The sequence below is a fragment of the Chenopodium quinoa genome, unplaced genomic scaffold (assembly GCF_001683475.1).
Source record: "Chenopodium quinoa cultivar QQ74 unplaced genomic scaffold, ASM168347v1, whole genome shotgun sequence".
Lineage (NCBI taxonomy): Eukaryota > Viridiplantae > Streptophyta > Magnoliopsida > Caryophyllales > Amaranthaceae > Chenopodium > Chenopodium quinoa.
Genome location: NW_018743722.1, coordinates 1,557,462 through 1,579,038, shown reverse-complemented (window position 1 = coordinate 1,579,038; position 21,577 = coordinate 1,557,462). Strand labels below are relative to the sequence as shown.

Here is a 21,577-nt window from a genome sequence, read left to right as displayed (position 1 = left end):
ATTGACACATAAGTACATCTCCCATGTTTGGATATATAATTTTCTACTTAGTAACATGTGTAACTTTATTATAAATATATAGGAAAATTTTCCAATAATTATACAACATTTAACCCTTTTTTTAATAATAATATAAACTTTGGATTACACCTGACTATTACAACATTTAGGGGGGATAATTGTGAACAAAATAAAAAAAATTGTAACCTGTTAAACTGGTTTCCCACAACATATGTCGTCATGCAATTGTTTAAATATTAATTTAGAATTTTAATTTTTGATAAAAATTGTTCTTTTTATATCATTTGAGTAACTTCTAATTAAGTTATGTAATTTAATTCTTAAGGAAAAAAAAAAAAGAAACCCACCAAGCCACCAATTCCCCACCATATTGCCACCTCCTCTCCCCCTTCCCCAGTGGCAACCCTCCTTGACGACGGTATGACCGACATTCAACTCGTCCACCACCTCATCGCCATCAATCAATCCCAACACCGACAAGCATCAAGAAATTGCGGCCATTAGATTAATTGAATCAATCAAATTGGAGCGTTTGGCGAGGCTGTTGTTCGATTTGGAGCATTTAATGTGTGTGGCTATTCAAATTAGAGCATTTGAAAAATGTGGTTGGGTGGTGATGTGTGTTGATGTTCGGAGTAGTGTTTGATATGGGCGGTGATATGTATGGTTTAATGTGTGTCACTAGGCAGTGATGGTAGGGGAAAAGCAGAGGAGTTGGTTGGTGTGGTGGCGACTTGTGGCTGCAATAGGTGAAGTGGGGTAGGGTAATTGTGTTGTTATGTGAAGGAAGCAAGGGAAGAAGGTGCGACAGGGGAAGCGGGAGGCGAAGAATAAAAACAACCTACTTCAACATCACCTAGGGCCACCATGTCCGTTGCGCTGAGGAAGATAACGCCGTCAATCATAAAAATGACTCGTCATTGATTGCGTTGCTGTAGACATCTACCTTTAGCCTCCCGTCCTGACTAAAAGTGCTATGACGATAAATAAAACCATATTTGTGTTGGACCAACATGGAAAATACTTACGGACTACTGATTAAGTCACAAGAATATAAAATAACTAGCCTGACAAAAAAAAGAACTAAAGTCCAATTAACTAAGCCCGATCAATAATTAGGCTTAACCCTAAAGTTAAAACCTAATTTTGATGCACTTGGGGGCGCCTAGGTTAAAAACTGAAGCTACCGCTAGAATCCATGTGCATCTCAACAAGTCGCGCTGCGCAACTCACAAGTTTGCGCGTGACAACTAGCGCAATCTCCAGTGATGCGCTCACGGAAGATTCAGAATTTTGTGGAAATAGTGAATCGGATCTTACCATAATACTGCGCACATGAAAATTAGTTGCGCTGCCAGTGCATCTCACTCACTTGCAAGCAGCAAGCGCGTGCGACCCTTTAAGATGTTGGCGCCACCTGTTGTGGCAGAATGCTCAAAACCCTTAACACACTCATTTCATATTAACAGGGGCTTAATCTGAAGCTTAAACAGATAGAAATGAACACGAAGCACTGGTAGAAACTTTATGAACTTATGTACTATCAACCCTCTTGTCGACACTCACCTCTTTTATTACTTGTCCTTACGGTGGTAGTTCTCGAACAAAGGACTCCATAAGTGTTATAAACGAAGATCTAGCAATGAAAAGTGGTTATATTCACGAGAATTTAGATAAATTACCCTTTTTTATTGTTTAAAACAACTTTAATTAATTAGTTATTGCTGTTTAATCATATTAAATAAACTTTTAATTAATTGATTTCACATAGTATTCTTGCGTTAATTAAAGATTAGAATTGGAATAATTAATCATTGTTTTATCACCTAAGCAAAGACGTATCTTGTTTATTGTTCCTTTTCATGAATTTGAATTAAAAAGAATAATGACTTTTGTAACGTAATTCCTATGTGATTAATGCATGTAAATAAAATAAACTAATTTAGTTTTAGGTTTCAAATTGCATATATTGTTTGGTGATGAAATTGTGAAAAAAAGAAAGAGCTAGTAGAGGCAGCACTACGGCTAAAATAGCAATTCCTCCCTAAAAGGAACGCTATTTTAGTACTCTCGCTCCCGAACTCATTTCTGTTATAAGTAGACCAATTTGGGCATCGGTAAACTTATGATTCATGCTAAATATCCCTTGAACTCTACTTGGGAGAAAGGCATGAATGAGATTTATGAGTTTTCCTAAAACTTATTGGCGACTCCTTACTAGTTTCATACAAAAAAAACGTAATGATTGGATCAGTTCTAATTAAAGGTCTCCCAAACAGTCAGGAATTCAAATCCTAATACACCTTCAAAAGTGTAAGGTTCTAGACTTTTAAAGGGCCATGGGCATAAAGGAGAAGGATCCCCAACGATGGGCACACTCTCCTTACAGTGGCAACTCCACTAGTGACTTAGAGGTTACAAGATTATTTTTTAGTTATAGTCCAAGGTTTCCAACACTAGGTTGCCTATGGGTTGGAACGGGAACTAACTTGGATAATCTCTAGTTAGAGAGCGAGACTTGAATGCATAATATTTTCTTTTTTCACAAATGTAAAAACCAAACTAGCAATATTACATCATGCATAATCATAACACACTATAACTCTTGGGCATTGGCACATTGACTAGGGGTCGCCAACACTAGGCTTCTATCCCGAAATAAATAACAATCATCCCACCCATATAGCCAACTAAATGTTGGGAGGATAATGGCAAGAGTGAAAACGTTGAGTGATTGATTTGTGCATTGTTTCTTAAGATATGGTACCTTTGGACACCCAAGCTTCGACGTTAGAAAGGCATTATGGAGATCAACGGCTTATTGTATGCTTACATGATTATATGACTATTTGTGATGTGTTTAGGATAGCTTTTAGTTTTGGTTTAGGATCCCAATTGCAAAGTTGTCCCTTCGTAATTTTGAGTCACATTCGAAGGGTATCATAAAATGAAAATTATAAAAAAAATTCGTAAAAAAAAAATGGAAAAACAAAAAGAAAAAGAAAAAGAGAAAACAAACAAACTACTCGAAAAAAAAAAGCACAAGCTCGCTAGGTTGCGTGACCATAACCAGTGCAAGTACCAGGGTTGTGTGCATCATCCACGCGCAACCTAGTTTCTTCCGCACACCTCTTGTTACGAAATCATTTTGATTCCTCGAGAACAATGGGCTCGTACAAACAATATCATTATTATTGAATTGTTGAAAAATGATGTTATCCGTTCTAATGTATTTTGCGTCTTTCTTTTTTTTTTCTCCCTTTCGTTTCAAAACAAGCGTATTGATTTTCTTAACTCTTCGTATTTCCTTTAGGGCTGGTTTCCAAGCTTGGAAATGAAGACTCTCGGGCGCTCACATTCTATGTTTACCATCAAACAATTCACCCCTTTCAAACCATTTCCCTTCGACAACTCACTCTAGTCCAATAACGATGTAACACCTCCAAATCTCCCTCTACATAAATACTAGTATATTACATATAATTATACCGTAAAGATAGACTTGGGCGTATTACCGCCGCGTGATTACGCAAGGCTACTCAAAATACTAAACTCAACAACAAAACTTGCAGCGTAAACTCAACTTTCTTTTATTAATGCTTATAAAAATAGTAACATTGTTATGAGTACTTAAAATAAAGACAAAACCAACATTCCTAAACTAGGTAAAGAAAATCCCGGGACTCTCATATGCTCATTCATGACTCCACCTGAAAATAGTTAACACTGCTTACCATTAACGGTAAACAAGGAAAACTAAAACAAATAAGAAATACGGATTAGCAAATTATGCTAAGTACGATAAGTGCAAGATAGTGTAAACTCTATTTATTTGTAAACATGATTTTGAAATCAATTCTAATAATTAATCCAATAATTTCAAACACATTATTCCAAAACCGACTCCAATGATTCAATATTCAAAATACTAGTTGATACAAACAATTTTTTTTATTAAGAACCAACTCATTTTAATCCAATTCCTCACCCAAGTGTGCACACCCCCAAGCTAGTCTCCTTATATTACAAGGCTATTCTTGAGGAAAGACTTGGTCATACAAAGTCCAAGGCCTTATCAATAAACCAAATCTGCATAGTTGGATTACTAACATGCTTATAAAGCATTAATAATAATAATTTAATGGTTCAATAAATCTTTTTAATATCCAATAATTCCAATATAGTTCAAAATCCTTTTTAATTAATTCCACATGCTTTCAAAATCAAACCTTGTAAATAAATACTTGAGAATAAAATCTCAAATTAATAAATTTTCAAAATCAACAACTCTTCCTTGAAAAACCTTTATTTAAATTCAACAAACCTTTTAAAATCAATTCCTTTATTTAAACACGACAAGTAATCCAACCATTCAAAACATGATTTAAAAATCAATCATTTAAAATACTTTTATTAAAATCAATACCTTCAAACATAATTTATTTCAAAGTCATAATTCAAATCAATTTAATTCAATCACCAATCAAATCATGTAAAACATGTCATTCAAACCAATCACTTTCAAAGGAATCTAGCCACCTAAACGTATCTTGATCCTTGCTAGAAAAACCACACAAAGAGAACCTCAAGAACCTTGATCGAACACACCCTACAAATAAATATAACCTTAATCAATATAAGGTTAACAAATAATTAAAAATCCCCAACCATATGTGCATGAACCTTTTAAATTAATTTCTCATAAACATCATTAAAAATCTAATTTTATATAATTAAAACTACTCATAATATTTTTTTATAAATCCCCCAAAATAATAATAATAATAATCATAATAATAATAATAATAATAATAATAATAATAATAATAATAATAATAATAATTGAATAAGAAAAGAGAATAAGAAAAGATAAGAAACCAAGGAAAATAGAAGAATTGGATTTGCATTGGAAAGAATAGGCAGAACTTGCAGAGGCTATACCTCCTTTGATATAACTCTGAATTGGGTTATTCTTGAGCCTAACCTCAAGGAATTATTGAGAGCAACAATCTTCTGTGAAACGTCAATACCTCAAAAAGGACAAAAAGTGCCCGAAAATTGGCTTCAAAGATAAACGGGATGATTTGTGTAAAATAGGAGAAGAAAAGAAGAGAATTGGTGTGAAGAATGTGAGAGGTGTTTCGGGTGTTTTTTGGATTTCCTTGGATACTGGTCACGCTCTCCTGGCAACGAGACGGTCCAACCTGCAAAACAACGAATATTCCGGTTGATGGAATATTCGCCTCCGACGATCAAGTTAGTGATCGGAACGGAAAAGGCTAGAGAGAGAAAGTAGAGAGAAGTTAGAGCTATTTAATGCCCTTTTGTTGTAATGTCTTAATCCACCCCTCCATCATAAATGATTGGGGTATTTATAGGGGTGTGACTCGTGCCCCTTTCTAGGGTTTGTTCCCTAGAACTGCGTGACGTGATTGGCTGCGCAATCAGTGAATGCCACGTGCTACTTTGCGGGCGCCGATTTGTGGCTTTCATTGATATCTCTCGGGATTTGGGCCCTGACGTTGTTAGGCCTCTTTTTGCGTGCTGATTTAAGGGGAACATATGCCCTAAACACGGGGCATCTTCTCGTGACGACACGTGACACCCTCTAACTAGGCCACGTGTCGCTACGAGATTGGCCTGAAACTTTGGGTGCTCTTGAGCTGAATGCGTGGCATCTTCCCGTGGTGACACGTGTCACCCTATAACTGGGCCACGTGTCACTACGGGACTGGTCCACGTATATGGGGTATTTTTACCCTCAACATTTTCCCCTCAGAGGGGATGCCTCGTACGCATATAGGCCGACTCCTCTGACCTCGAATAGCCTTGGGGCGTACAAGTGTATTAGGGTTTTGACAGATTTCTGTCCGCCTGATAATTTAGAGTGAACGCCTATCTATACGAATGGCGCGGACAACGGTAGGCCGTCTCGCTTTTGGGAGTTGCGTCCGTCTTGCCATCGCGGAGGGAGCTTTAGCTCCGTCAGCTTATTTTTGGACGTGCCGTTTATTAGGTCGTCTTCTTTTTTGCCTATTCTAACGGTGTTTCTCTTTGCCCTCTAAAATTCTAGGTTAAATTTTCAAATTATAACCGTTCAATTTTGTTAGGCGGGAAAGATGAATTTACCGTCCTACCCCAATAAATTTGGCCTATATATATGAGGTTTGACCTAATTTTCACACTTTGGAACTTTGCATTTTCTAGAGAGAAATCAGAGCTTCTATAGAGAGAAAGTGCCATTTTCCTTGAATCTTCAAGAGCTCCGCCGTGCGTTTGAGTTTTCCGGGCACATTCTTTGAGTTTTCCGGTCAACCTTCAAGACTTTCAAGTTTTCTACACGTAAAGAGGTAGGCCTCCTGTTTTCTTTTCCTTGCATTTTTTATTTCTTTATTCTTCATTTAAAATCTGGCTCAACACTCGGCTTCGTGCGTTTCTCCTCATGAGGCCGGCCGTTTGCCTGGGATTGAGGAGTCTAGAGTGGACGGAGACGAGTTGTCTCCTTCGTGGAGTGAGTCCATTTCTAGTGCGTACCAACTCACTTCCACCCATTCTTCTCTGTCCCTGAAGTCGAACATGGCAAGAACGATGCAGACGTACGATCGTCACGCGGCCAGAAATCCAGACGGTAGTCTGGTGAACCCTAGGCCTCCTTATGACCCTAACAACCCTAACTTAGAAACGCCTTCTACTACTCCTACGACCGCTTCCACAGGAACTCACTGCTCGGCCGTGGAAGTAACTTCTTCTTTTGAGAAGCGCCAAAGAACTCAGGGCGCTTCTGCTGCGGGGGGAACGTCCGGGCAAACTCCGGGATTAATGTTCCCCCAATATGCCAACTCGGTCATAGATGGGGCCAAGTTGCTACTCTGTGAAGGGCCTCCTTCTTCTTCTCGGGCGGACGCTGATCCGTCCGTCCCCACTCCCTCAGAACTCTATCTCCGATATGGCAGGTCGGACAGGCCAAGGACTAGGGTCTTAATTAACGAACCGTCCGACCTGCCTCCTCGCAGAGCTCCTCCTACAGGAATTCAGGCGGCCAGGGCCAAGGACAAGGGCAAAAGGCCCCTAATTCATGAAGACACCACCTCTTCCTGGGGCGACCGTAGTTCTAGGAGCCGCAGCTCAGCAGAAGCAACCGATCTGGATAGAGTGTTGTCCTCTGAGTTTGGGAGTGTTCCTAAACAAGAGGAGGATGAGGTTGAGAAAAAGACCGAGGATGAAGCGGCGGCCGTTGAGGGGTGAAGCGGCGGCCGCTGAGGGCGAAGAGGCGGTTGCTGAGGGCGAAGAGGCGGCTGAGGAGGATGTTTCCAACATTGACAACTTCAAGGATCCGTTCGCCTGCACAGTGGGTAGCACAGCCTTGGGCTACCTTAACTACAAATTTGAGACGTACAAGGCATTCCTCCACCTTGGGGAGGGATTCGAGATTCAGCCTCCAAGGAAGTCACGCGCTTTGGCTTCTTGGGAGGAAGAGAGGCTGCGCCAAAGGTCCTTTAGTGTCTATAGGGCGACCCTAGATGTCGGACTGCGCTTCCCCCTCCACCCTTTCGTCCGCACCATCCTGGACGAATACGACATTGCCCTCTTCCAGCTGATGTCAAACAGCTGGTTGAACATTTTTGGGTATTTGGTGACGTGCATCAGCAAAGGCTTCAAGCCGGACTTTGCAGTCTTCTGTGAGATGCACTCACTAACCAAGCTCGACAAGGATACTGACGGCTGGTTCATTCTGAGCTCCACCAGAGACTACATGATGGTGGTTGACCGCGTCTCAAAATGGCGCGACTGGAAGCATCAATTCTACCGCATCAAGACCAAAGATGTTGAATTTAACTTGCGGATGAATCAGTTCAATGCTGAACCAATTCAGCTTGGACGCGGGGACCTCAAGCCTGATAAACCACCCGTCCACCCCAGCCAAGAGTACCAGCTTGAGTATTTCAAGGTCAAGAGGGTGAAAAGGAACAGCAAAACTGAGCGCGTTCCAAGTAACTAGGTCCCTTTATCCAGCTGGCTTCGGGATCCCACGTTTATGTCCGCCTATGGCCTGTACAAGAAATTGCCCCAAGGTGGACGCATGGACACATATTCTTACACATACGTAGGTATTTGAATTTGAAGGATTTTCTAACAATTTTTCCTTTTCTTTTTCAGCTGAGGCGTACAAGATGCTTGACCCAAAGCAGAAAGGGGATGTAAACATGTCAAAGATTGACTTGGCCCGCTAAAAGGCTCGTCGGAAGATGTACGAGCAATCTAAAGAAGTAAGTATCCATTTCCATTTCTTCTTTTCGTCCGTGTAGGCATTACGGAAGGGATCTTCTTCTTAACTAGACACGGCCAATCAATTGTATTATCTTGCTCTCTTTTCGATAACTTTTGCCTCTTCAGCTGTCAACTCCGATCCCTAGGTCCAAACGGAAGCAGTTTTCCCCTGCATCCAAGACAGACAAGGACGGTAAGGCGTCCAAGCAAAGGAAGACGGTCGCATCCAAGACTTCCACTACCGCGGCCAAGACCACGTCGCGGACTGACTCTAAGCAGTCCAAAGGAGGACAACCCCGGCTGAGTGATAGTGGGGCCTCCAAGTCCATAGATCCGGCCGGGTCATGACAAGTCCGAGAAATTGGACTATAGGGGGAATTTGACCTCGGCAAAACCGACCGGGCCAGAAGTGACTCCGCCCGAACAAAGAGTCAACGAATCTGATTCGCTCGAAGCCTCTCAGTCGGCCGGCGATAAGCCTGACCGGATGGGGGAGAAGGGTGACGAGCCTGCGCCGCCCCCGTCATTCACTTTCAATCTTCCTACCCCTCCAAGATTCTTTGACGGTCAGTCCGAGTAACTTTGAATTCTCTACTTCGCTTTTTTCAAGTCCGATTAAACCTGAGCTAAAATTTTATTTTTTGCGCCCTTACACAGACATTGCAGAAGAGCTTCACATGAAGATGCCCGGCCAATCCCTCACGGGCGCGGACAGGAAGGCTATGAGGGAGGCCATGGTCAGGGCGGTCCCTGCCGAGCAGCGAGACAAGCTGTGGGGGATCCATGAGGGCTTCCTTGGCCCAATGATCAACTGCAGTGCCGAGGTAATTTCTCTCTCAAATGCCACACTTAGTCAATTTTTCATTCTTATTTTGCTAACATGTTTTCCCTGTACGCAGCTCTTCCTGCGGTTGAATGCCTTCCTTGAATGGAAGGACAAGGAGAATGAGAGGTTGAAGCATGCCTGGGCCCAGATTCAGAAGACCCAAGATGCCATTACTGGGGAAACGGCCGTCTAGCGCCGGTATTTCGAAACCCAAATCAACGCGCTGTCCGACAAGGCGGCGCGGACAGGCTGATGATTTTGTGAAGCTGGACCAGGCCCTGGAGCAAGAGTCCGTGGCCAGAGATGCCATGAGACAGGAGAGGGATCAGGCCCTCCTGGACGGCCACCGCTGGAGGGAAGGATTTGAGGCCTCCGAGAAGCTCAGAAGTGATGTGGCCTTGGCCCAAAAACACTTGAAGGAGGCCTTGGACGAGGCGAACATTCTCAAGGCCGAGGTGGAAAGTTTAAAGAAGTCCGTTGAGGACTTAACTCTCCAGCTGCAGACACCTCGGGCCCCTAGTGCGGATGAGGTCGTCTGCGTTGAACAGAACGCTGAGGACTGGGTGAAGAACCACTTCTTTGAGGCTTTTGAGCTTATAGTGGACGAGGGCGAGGCGGCCTTTTATCAAGAACGCTTCTCCAAACGTCTTAACTTTGTTTGCCTCAGAGAAGAGGCTTAGAAGGCCGGGCGGCCTTCTCCTAAGCTGGACGTCACGCCAACTACCTCAGAAGAGGAGGAAAACGAAGAAGTGGCGGCCAGCAAAGATGGTGAGGCTGAGAGCAAGGAGACGCCTGCTGAGGATGTGTCCCTTGCCGCCGTTCAAGAGCCTAGCTAGGCCAGAGTCCAGCTTCTACCCCAGCTGCCCCTTGATTCCAGCTCTTTTTGCCTTGTTTTTGTTAATTTTTATTTTCTTTATCCGCCGCCTTTTCGTGCGGTTTAATGTAAAATACTTTAACGCCCTTTGAGCGGTCTTTTTATTAATCCAAGTTTTTATATCATGCTTCATACTTTGCAAATTTTACACTTGACATGTTTTTTCTTTTTCGTACGCGTACTTTTTACGTTTTTGTACATTTGTACAATTGGTGGGGGTATGCCCCTTTATTCGGCGTTCGCCTAGTCCATGTTCTAAGTGGTTTGATTGATTTGGTAGAATTTATACCTTAGGGGGTATGACTACTAGCAAGTCAATCAAATCATAGTAATGATTGCCCTTGGACTAGGCGGTACGCCGAATCAACACATTATTTGGCCGTTCGATTGGATTTATGCGAGTTTGTCTGTTGAAACTATCGTTCGGACGTGCTCAAAAAAATTTCAAGTATAATCTCAACTTAAAATTTCTAAGTTTGGCTGGGCTGGAATGCCTAGGTATGCCCTTGCCCCATTAGATGGGTTTCATATGGTACCTTACCTTTTCCTTCCGCCTCAGTGAGGGACGGACGTATACATGCAACTCAGGGTCAAGTCGCTCATTTTTATTTTATTTAATTTACTTTATTCAGTGACCGGGTTGCTGTGTTGCAAGCAACCTAATCACAAATTTCAAGCGGCATTTCTAAGTAGACTATGACCGTGCAAATAAGCATAAATAGAATGGAAAATAATATAACAATGTTTGACTTTTCCTTAATTTATCAAAATTACATTGTTGTGGCGTACGGCTTACATTGCTCGGTCAACAAACCTAGCTGTATTTATAGATTTTGGCTAAGTAATTAAACTTAAACATAATATTTCTTCAAATTGTCAGTGTTCCATGTACGCGGAATAGGTCGGCCGTTCATGGCTTCAAGACGGTAAGTCCCATCGAGGACTTCTTCCCTGACTTGATACGGCCCTTCCCAGTTTGGGGTCAGCTTTCTATCTTCATTTGCTCGTCCCACAGCCTCCAGCTTCCTAGGACCAGATCTCCCAATTTTATCGGCCGCTTTGACACTCGGCGATTGTATGCCCTTGTCATCCTTAGACGATAGATTTCGTGTCTAAGTGCCGCGTTGCCCCTAGCTTCAGGAAGGAAGTCTAGGGCGGTCTTCATGGCTTCCCAATTAGCCGCTTCATCATATAGCATCACCCTAAGGGTGGGCTCATACATCTCAATTGGAAGGACAGCCTCGGCGCCATAGACCAGGAAGAATGGAGTTTCTCTAGTGGAACACTTGGCCGTGGTTCGTATGGACCATAGCACTTTAACCAACTCATAATCCCATAAGCCGCTTACCCTTTCAAGCTTGCGCTTAATTCCATTGGAGATCAACTTGTTGTATGCCTCTACTTGACCGTTGGCTTGTGGTCGGCCGACTGAAGCAAAGCAATGAGCTATGCCCTGGTCCTCCAACCATTCTTTGAGTTGAGGCGTTTCGAACTGGGGTCCATTGTCGAACACCATAGACTGAGGAATGCCAAAGCGTGTAATGATACTCTTCCATACGAAGGCTGAAACATCCGTCCACTTGATGCCCCGTACAGCCTCGGCCTCCACCCACTTTGTGAAGTAGTCTACTGCTACAAACACATAACGCCTTTGACCAGATGCTGGTGTGTACGGTCCAAAAATATCCATCCCCCATTTTGGAAAGGGGAGCGGACTACTGATGGCCGAAAGACTGTTGGCAGGTCGGTGGATCAAGGTTGCAAATCTCTGGCACTTGTCACACTTCTTTACCATTTTCATGGCGTCCGACTTTAAACTCGACCAGTAGTAGCTCAGATGGGCAGCCTTTTCAGCCAAGGCTCGTCCTCCAATATGAGAGCCGCACTTCCCCTGGTGAAGATCGTCCAGGACATCATGCCCTTTCTCAGGAGTGATACACTTCAGGTACGGCTTCACAAATGTCTTTTTAAACAACTCTCATTGCTTCATTTCAAACCAGGCCGCTCTCTTTTTCATCAACAAGCTCTCTTTAGGATCGGCCGGGAGTAATCCATCCTTTAGGTAAGATATGATCCCTTCCATCCAAGTGGAGCTTCTATCAATGATATGTACCGGCTCAGCATCAATACTCCTCCTTTCTTTTACCTCCCAAAATACCGACCTGGGGGTATCACATGATGCTGAGGATGCTAATTTAGAGAGAGTGTCCGCCTGATGATTGGACGAACAAGGAACCTGTTGTAGAGTAAAATGATCTAGGCCCTTAGCCTCCTCCTTTACAATCTTCAAGTATTTCATCATAGCCGGCTCCCTTGCCTCGAAGTCTCCATTCACTTGACCGACTACAAGTAAGGAGTCCGAGCTTACATCAATTTTTGTTGCTCCTGCCGCCTTACACATTCTAAGGCCGGCCAGAAGGGCTTCGTACTCGGCCTCATTATTAGAGAATTGAAACTGGAATCTCATAGCATACTCAAACTTATCTCCCTCAGGAGACTGACATATGACACCTGCACCACAACCAGTAGTTGTTGCACTACCATCCACGAACACCTTCCAGATCTGGTCTCCAGCCGGCTGAAGATCCGGCCGAGTCATCTCAGCTAAAAAATCAGCAAAGGCTTTTCCCTTGATTGCTTTTCTTAGCTCAAATAAAATGTCAAAGCCTCTCATTTCCAAGACCCATTTAAGCATACGGCCACTTGCCTCTAAAGTTGTAAATGACTTCTTCAGAGGTTGGTTTGTGTAGACCACAACTGAATGTGCCAAGAAGTATGGCCGCAGCTTTTTCGATGCCATGTATAATGCCAAGCCAAATTTTTCAATAAGGGGATACCTCAGCTTAGCGTTGTGAAGTACATGATTGATAAAGTAGACTAGGATCTGGTGGCCGTCCCGTTCAGCAAGCAGGACGGCACATAGAGAGTGTTCAGAGATTGCAAGATAGATAAATAACTTCTCACTCTTGAGTGGACTGACAAGCCGAGGCAATGTATGAAGGTGGAATTTTAGCTGTACGAATGCTTCCTTGGCCTCCTCTATCCACTGAAATATGGCTTTCTTTTTTATGGTTTGAAAGAAGTAACGGCACTTATCTCCTGATCTTGACAGAAATCTACCAAGTGCTGCTAAACAGCCAGTCAATCTTTGTACTTCTTTAATCGTCCTTGGTGACTTCATTTCCATGACGGCTTGGATCTTTTCATGGTTGTCCTCAATTCCACGTTGATCAATTAAAAATCCGAGAAATTTACCGGACTCAACACCAAAGACACATTTCTTTGGATTTAACATCATCTTATGCTGCCTGAGCTCGGTAAAAGTTTCTCGTAGATCCTTCAGATGGTCGGCCGGCTCTTTTGACTTGACAATCATGTCATCAATGTATGCCTCCATATTTCGGCGGAGCTGATCTCTGAAGACTGTATTAACGAGTCGTTGAAAGGTAGTTGGGGCATTCTTAAGGCCGAATGGCATAACTTTGTAACAGTACAACTCCTACTCAGTTACGAACGCTGTTTTCTCTTGATCCTCTTCCCGTAATGAAATTTGATGAAATCCGGAGTATGCGTCCATAAAACTCATCAGGGCATGCCCGGCCGTTGAATCAACCAGGCGGTCGATTTTGGGCAAAGGAAAGCTATCCTTAGGGCATGCCTTGTTCAGGTCGGTGTAATCCACACACATTCTCCAAGTTCCATTCGGCTTCTTCACAAGAACCACATTGGCTACCCAGTGTGGGTAATAACATTGTCGAATGAAACCGGCGTCCAGCAGCTTTTTTACTTCAGCTGCGGCCGCCTGACTTCTCTCTTCCCCATGATTCCTCTTCTTCTGGCGGACAGGCTTATGCACGGCCAGGTCAGGGCTTATTCCTGGCATCTCACCAACATCAAATGCAAATACATCTTTGAACTCTCACAGCAATTGAATTAACACATCCCCAAGCACACCCAAAGCTATAGTGCCCACACTAACCGTCCGACCTGGTTGATTGGGGTCAAGCACTATATCTTGGTGACTGCCGGCCGGCTAGGGTCATAACTCTTCTGGCCGACCGACAGTCATTAGTTGTTATGCTTGTTCTATCTTTTCCGCCTTACGCTTCTGGCCGACCTGATGTGTTGGGAGTGAGGTTCCTTCTTCTTTTGGCTCGGACGCCTTTGGTTCGCGTGCTGTAGGCTTAACCGCCAACTGATTACATTCCTTTGCCATCTTCTGACTTCCTTGGATTGTCCCTATTTTCCCGTCCGTCCTCTCGAACTTTAGCAGCATTAGGTGAGGTACAATGACTGCTTTGGCTGCATTCAGTGTAGGACGGCCGAGTATGACATTATATCCAGTCAGCTCTTTCACAACCAAGAAGCGGACAACCATATCTCTTCCTTCCCCTTTTTGCCCAAAGCGGACGGGTAAATCTATCCGCCCCACCGGATGGATGACATTCCCCCCAAATCCGACCAACGGGTGAGTGATGTCCTGGAGAGCATCCTCTGGGAAGCTTAGATTCTTCAGGGCGGCCAGGCTGATGATATCAGCCGCGCTACCCGTGTCAATCAATATTCGTCCGACCTTCAAATTGGCTATCTTCATAATGAATACCATGGGATCATTGTGCAGGGCTTTAACCTCCCCCGATCGGCCTCACTGATGATTACTTCGGGGAAGGGTTCGGCCTTTACAGAGTCCATTTGCATCACCTTTCCCAAGTTCCGGGCGTCCTGCTTGATCCCTTCATAGTTGGGTCGACTGAGGCAAATCCCCCTGATATCACGGCCACAAAGCCTGAATCAGTGCTATTCCCATCATCTTCCTTGTCCTTATTCTTATCATTCTTCTATCTTTGTTCGACGTGTTGTTTGTCCGTGTGTAAGTGAATTTGGACTTCATCACATAAGAATTCAGCATGCCCTTCTCGGCTAGCTTGTCCAACAATCTCTTCAAGTTGATGCAATCATTTGTTGCCACCCAGACTTCCTTTCTCTTTTTTCCTTCTTTCTTTTGGCCGGCCGAGTCTTGCTGAGAAAGTTTTTTCTCAGCCCCCTTGGCCGGCGCTTCTGATTTCGTGAGCGAACAAAAGTCCGCCGCTTCAATATAAACTTCGGCTTCCCGCAAGACACCTGCGTATGTCCGAATCTTTTTTCTTACTAGGTCAAATTTAAAACCATTGTGCCTTAATCCCCGGAGAAATTCAGAGTAAGCCATTTCATCCGGCAGATTATGAATTTGGGCTTTTTCTTGGTTAAATCGTTGGACGTACGAGCGTAGGCCCTCACTCTTCCCTTAGACGATTGTCGCCAAGTTAAGGCTAGTCTTTCGAGGCGGTATGTTGTATGAAAAATTTCCCACAAACAGCAAACTAAGAGTAGTAAAACAATTGATACATCCGGCCGGCAAACTATTGAACCAATCCTGCGCCACACCTTTCAAAGTGGCCGGAAAACATTTGAACTAAGTAGCATCATCTACACTTTGCAAGTACATCAGGTTCTTGTACGAGGTGATGTGTTCTTCTGGGTTGTCTGTGCCATCATAGGCTCCCACAAGTACACTCTTCACCTTTGGCGGCTGAGGGGCAGTTAAAATATCTTGCGAAAACGGAGGCGGCTTATCTCACAGCGTGAGTAGGCGCATCTGCCAATCGATGGGTTGTGGCTGCACGGAAGGTCCGGCCAGGTAGGGAGCCTATCCGTACGCCTGTCCGTATGGCCCTTATTGTCCGAAGGCTTGGGGGTTAGGCTGCATCAAGCCATTGAACCCCTGAAGAGGTTGATATTGAAGTGATGGCGCTGGAATGGGAGTTGGAGTATGGACAACTGGAATAGGAGTTGGGGTGCGGACCGCCTGACTTCTGCTGGAGATGGTCGTGTTGGTATGTTGGGAGATATAATATTGTGAAAAATCATCCGGCATAGTTGGGGTTGAGGCCTTGTCCGAGTAAGCGGCACGTTCCCGCTGCTTATGCCGGAGGTAATCCCTTGCATCCTTCCATCGCTTGGACGGCTCAGGCTCTTCTCTTCGAGGCTGCCTACCCCTCCCCCCAGCCGACTGTGTTTTCGCCAACAAACAAGAGAAATTTGTCCATGGTACCCTTGGGGACCTTCCAGTCGGCCTTCGAAAGGGAGTGTTTCCAGCGTCCGTTGAATGGACCGCTTTGCCGTGTGTCTTCTTTGGAGCCCTCTGTTCCTCTCTCCTGGGCGGCTGCGTAGAGGTAGAGGATCCATTGCTCTCAATCTCCTTCCTGAGTTAGTTAAGCGCGGCCTTAAGAGAGGCTGCGGTAACAGGAGGGTCATCAGCTTCTTGAAATGTGGGTGTCAGCGGATCACTGGTATGGATTGTAGGGATTATATCCTCTACATGTCCATCCTCGCCTGGATTAGGTGTCTGACCGTCTATCGCCATAACGTACGAGTATCCCCACAGACGGCGCCAAATATTTCCTTGGATACTGGTCACGCTCTCCTGGCAACGAGACAGTTCAACCTGCAAAACAACGAATATTCCGGTTGACGTAATATTCGCCTCCGGCGATCAAGTTAGTGATCGGAACGGAAAAGGCTAGAGAGAGAAAGTAGAGAGAAGTTAGAGCTATTTAATGCTCTTTTGTTGTAATGTCTTAATCCACCCCTCCGTCATAAATGATTGGGGTATTTATAGGGGTGGGACTCGTGCCCCTTTCTAGGGTTTGTGCCCTAGAATTGCGTGACGTGATTGGCTGCGCAATCAGTGAATGCCACGTGCTACTTTGGGGGCGCCGATTTGCGGCTTTCATTGATATCTCTCGGGATTTAGGCCCTGACGTTGTTAGGCCTCTTTTTGCGTGATGATTTAAGGGGAACATATGCCCTAAACATGGGGCATCTTCTCGTGACGACACGTGTCACCGTCTAACTGGGCCACGTGTTGATACGAGATTGGCCTGAAACTTTGGGTGCTCTTGAGCTGAATGCGTGGCATCTTCCCGTGGTGACACGTGTCACCCTATAATTGGGCCACGTGTCACTACAGGACTGGTCCACGTATATGGGGTATTTTTACCCTCAACAAGAGGTATGAAGGGGTATTTATAGGCTAGCTCATGCAAGAATTATGGAAAGAGAATGTGGGAAGAATTATGGCAAGTATGGTTTATGGGATTACTTGGAGAAGTGAATAAAAGAATTAAGGAAAGTTTAGATATTAAGGTGATTGTGTATACTTGAATATGGAAGGTATGTATGTCATGAAAAATAATAAGAAAATTAGAATTACTTGGGGAATAATTAAGAAGAATGGTTGGAAAGAAAATACAATGATTAGATGTTAAAAAGATGGAGAATTAGAATAAAGGAAAATAAAATATTTTGGGAGATAATTAAAAATATAATTTTACCAATTAAATTCCCCCAAAATAATTCAATAGGGCCGAAAATATTAAGTTTACCATAGCCTAAATTTTCGGACTCCTATAAATATATTTAGGAAGATTTTGCTCGGTTTTTAAGGAATAAAATAATTGTATAAATAATATAAAATAAATAATTAAATACCAATTATTTACCAATAAATAATCAAGAAAAATCAAATTTTCCATACATGGAAAATCCAAAAATCCTAACTAATTATTGGAAAATTTGGCCATAATAAAATAATTAATAAAATATTATTTTGCTATAATTAAAATATGTAAATAAGCCGGTTTTTAAAATAGGATAAATGGATAAAATTTTATCCAAAATAATTATTAGTTTTCAAAATGCTTTTGGCGCCAAAATTCAAATATTATTTTGGCTCCAAATAATTAATTTACTACAATACCTTTTTTATAAAATACTTCTTAATTAATTAATTAGAAAATACGTATAAAATACGAGGTATTACGACAATGTCAGCCATAGAGCAACTCCAAGAAGAGATTGTTTGCTTAAGAGAGGAAAAGGCTCAAGAGGCTGAAGAGAGAAGGATAAAAAAACTTGAAAAAGTTGAGAGGAAAAATGTCGAATCTTTAGCTTTGCAACAAAAGATGGATGAATTTGTTAGGGTTTGGTGAGTCCGACTCGCCACGGAAACAAACCCAAAAACAGGACCTCACTTTTGGGCATAAAGATCTATTGGGATATATCTAAGAAGATGATTAGATTGAGCCAGAGTACTTACATTGATAAGGTACTGGATCGATTCAACATGCAGAGGCTAAGAGAGGTCACCTACCCATGTCACATGGCATAACCCTAAGCAAGAAGCAGTGTCCAGACACCTGATGAGCGAAAAAAGGATAAATCAGATTCCATATGCTTCTCTTATTGAATCGATCATGTATGCCATGATATGTACTAGGCTAGATGTATCGTATGCCTTGAGTGTTATGAGCCGATACCAATCAGACCTAGGAGAGGCGCATTGGATTGCGGCCAAGAATATCCTAAAGTACCTGAAAAGGAACAAGGATAAATTCCTAGTATATGGTGGTTCAGAAGAATAGTTTTTGAAGGTTATACCGATGCAAGTTTCCAAACAGACACAGGCGATTTCAAAACACACTCTGGATATATGTTCTATCTAAATGGAGGAGCATTTAGTTGGAAGAGTATCAAGCAGAGAACAACTGTATATTTTACAATTGAAGCTAAATACGTGGCAGGTGCTGAAGCGGCTAAGGAGGCAGTTTGGATTCATAAGTTCATTGGTGAACTTGAAGTTGTACCGTCCATCAAGGGTCCAATAGCCCTCTATTATGACAACAATTGAGCTATTGGAACCTCTTTCCTCATTTTGGCTATCGGAACATCTTTCCTCAACTATGAGAATAATGAGTTCTCTTGTTTGAGTACAAGTCTGTTTTGGTGTTAGTCAAATGTATGCCGTACATGGAGATTATAACAGCAACAATCGGGCGGGTAGGTGCTCTAAGTAAGAGAAGATGACATCACAGGATTGGGAACATCCCCCTACTAATGATAGGGAACATGTCTTTGTTGTTTACAAGGCCTCTCGGAGAGCGAGACTGTGAAAATGCATGGTTGTGCTCAGATGGATTTTAGAAATCATCTGTTTATTGACAGTCAAACTTATATTTCAAGAAACAATTTTCGACGTAATAAGGATGAAAAATAATCTTACCTTATAGTTCATCAAGAGACATTAAGTGACATAGGAAATAGGGTATACATAAAAACCGCACTTTTCAGGAAGGAAAAGTGGGAGATTGATAGAATGGTGTCCTTCGAACAAGTGTATTATTCCGATGGAGGGTTCGGAATTATTAGAAAGATAATTATTCAGTAAGGTTAAGTGATCGGAATGCCTAGTTGGAGGCCGCTTCCGATCAGCAATATTATTTCATAATTAATATTAGAGCTTAATCTTGACTGAACCCTTATTGTCACATTCAAGAAACAAACAATCCGACATGACGAATTAATTTGGAATGAATTAATGAGTCTCTCAAGGATTAAATATTTAAACAACGAAAATCAAGCTAGGAGCATTGAAATCGAGCATTGCAAGTCGAGTCTAATTAATAAAAGACGAGACGGTAAAATCAATAATTAATCAATAATTTACCGAAATATCCCTAGCATTGGAATGCCTTGAGCAAACCGAGTGCTAGGGGCACTTGGTATAGCATGCTAGTATGCACACCAAAACGAGCCTAAGTTGGCTGGTTTGTGATGCGGCATGCTAGCGCACCACTGCTAGCACATGGCTAGTAAGTCGTGCTAGCATGCACGAGCAACAACATCATCAAGCTAGCATTGTAAGCTTGCTAGCAACGCGTGCTAGCAGTGTGCGGCGTAAGTTCCCCTAGATAGCAACCCGCAAGCATGTGTGGCGTGCTGGGCCGAGGCAGCAGCACTGTTGCACATGCATGCTCCCAACAGCAGGTCTATCCGCACGCACCAAGCACCAGCAAGATTGCTTGGGTGCCAAGGCATGGCCTTCAACGTGGAAGCCATTCATTAGAGCTGAGAGATGTGAGAGGAGATTCTTAGGAGCCTTGGGATCAAGTTTTGGTCCCCCTCATTCCCCCCCCCCCCTTGTGGTCCTTACCTAACCTCTCCTCTTAGAATGCCACTTGTTGATTAATCAGTTGTTTGCTATTTTCTTTTTTCTATTTAAAAAATAAAAAGGGAAAATTGATTTTATCAACTCTCCCACATTAATGGGAGAGTGGAATTCTCTCATGACATTCTCTATAAATACCCACCTTGGGATTAGAAGAAAGTCACTTAACTAGGAATTCGATAAGGCATCTCCACTTGAGAGAAAACTTTTAAGTTCATATAATACTCGAGTTGTGTTTTGGTTTGACTTGGCTAAACTCCAAGTAAGAGACGGGTCAGGCTGGAGTTGCGGGTAGATACCGTAGGAGTCTCTGCGCTTTCAAGACTTGGCTTTGAAATAAGAGCTCCGAGTGAGAGTGAATTATGCGACAAGGGTAAGAATGTCTTTCTCTCTTTCTTGTTATTTATGATGTTTTAGTTATATTAATTGTGAGCGAGTCATGGGGTCGGATTTTGTTCAGCTATGAGTTGGCTCATCGAAATCCAACAGTTTTGTCATTGGTAATTTATTTTATACGTTTGGGATATAATTAACTTAAATTGATGAATGCAGGTTACAATTCTATATGGTTATAAAAAATGGGTAATGACTAACCAAATTACACGTTATTGCCTTTAGTTATTGTCCTTATGCTTCATTTTCTATTGACATTCTAGTATTGCTGACCTTAAATTCATCTCTGAAATTATATGTAATGTCCTTTTACCTATTATGTTTGTGAAAATGATGTTCTCTGCTTTGTCACAAGTTATTATCTGTTTTGGGAAATTAACTATATTGATGAATGTAGTTTATCAATTCTTTGTTTTAATGTAAATGGGTAATGACTAATTATTATTCGGGTCATTACCTGTTTGTTTTTAAATTGTATTTTAATTCTATTGATATTCTGGTATTTTTTTTTACCTTAAATTCATCTCTCAAACTATATGTAATGTCAATGCGTATTATATTTGTGAAAATGTTGTTCTCTATTTTTGTCATTGTCATTGTCATTGGTGATTACTTGTTTTGGGAAATTAACTATATTGATGAATGTAGTATATCAATTCTTTGTTTTAATGTAAACAGACAATGGCTAATTATTATTCGGGTCTTACCTTTTTATTTTTAAACTGTATTTCAATTCTATTGATATTCTTGTATTTTTATTTTACCTTAAATTAATCTCATGTGATGACTGTATATTTTAAATTATGTTTGTGACCATGTTCTCTATTTTTTCATTATTTTGACACATCTATTTTGTCATTTATAAAATTGAACAAGTACATTTAGTAGTGTATTTATATTATTGCTGAAATTTGTGTAACAAATCTCTTTTGTATATTAATGGGTAATAACCATATGTATTTCGTGTTATTACCTATTTTAGTTTTCAGTATAAACTCAAGACAATTAACCAAATTACTTTTGTTCTTTGTTGGGAAGATTGAGATGAAGGTTAGGATGAAGATAAGGATGACCAGTCTAAGAGAGTACAAAAGGCTTCTTTTGCACCTTCTGATGAAGATGATGATTCTGGAAATGACAATTTCTATAG

At 42.1% G+C, this 21,577-nt stretch overlaps 1 long non-coding RNA gene across 1 annotated transcript; it reads left to right on the top strand.

Moving 5' to 3' along the window:
• Positions 1 to 5,118: 5,118 nt before the first annotated feature.
• On the top strand, positions 5,119 to 17,108 carry LOC110684551. The gene is made up of 2 exons (XR_002503765.1): positions 5,119 to 5,157; positions 17,041 to 17,108. It is a non-coding gene; the product is annotated as an uncharacterized LOC110684551 (long non-coding RNA).
• Positions 17,109 to 21,577: the final 4,469 nt, after the last annotated feature.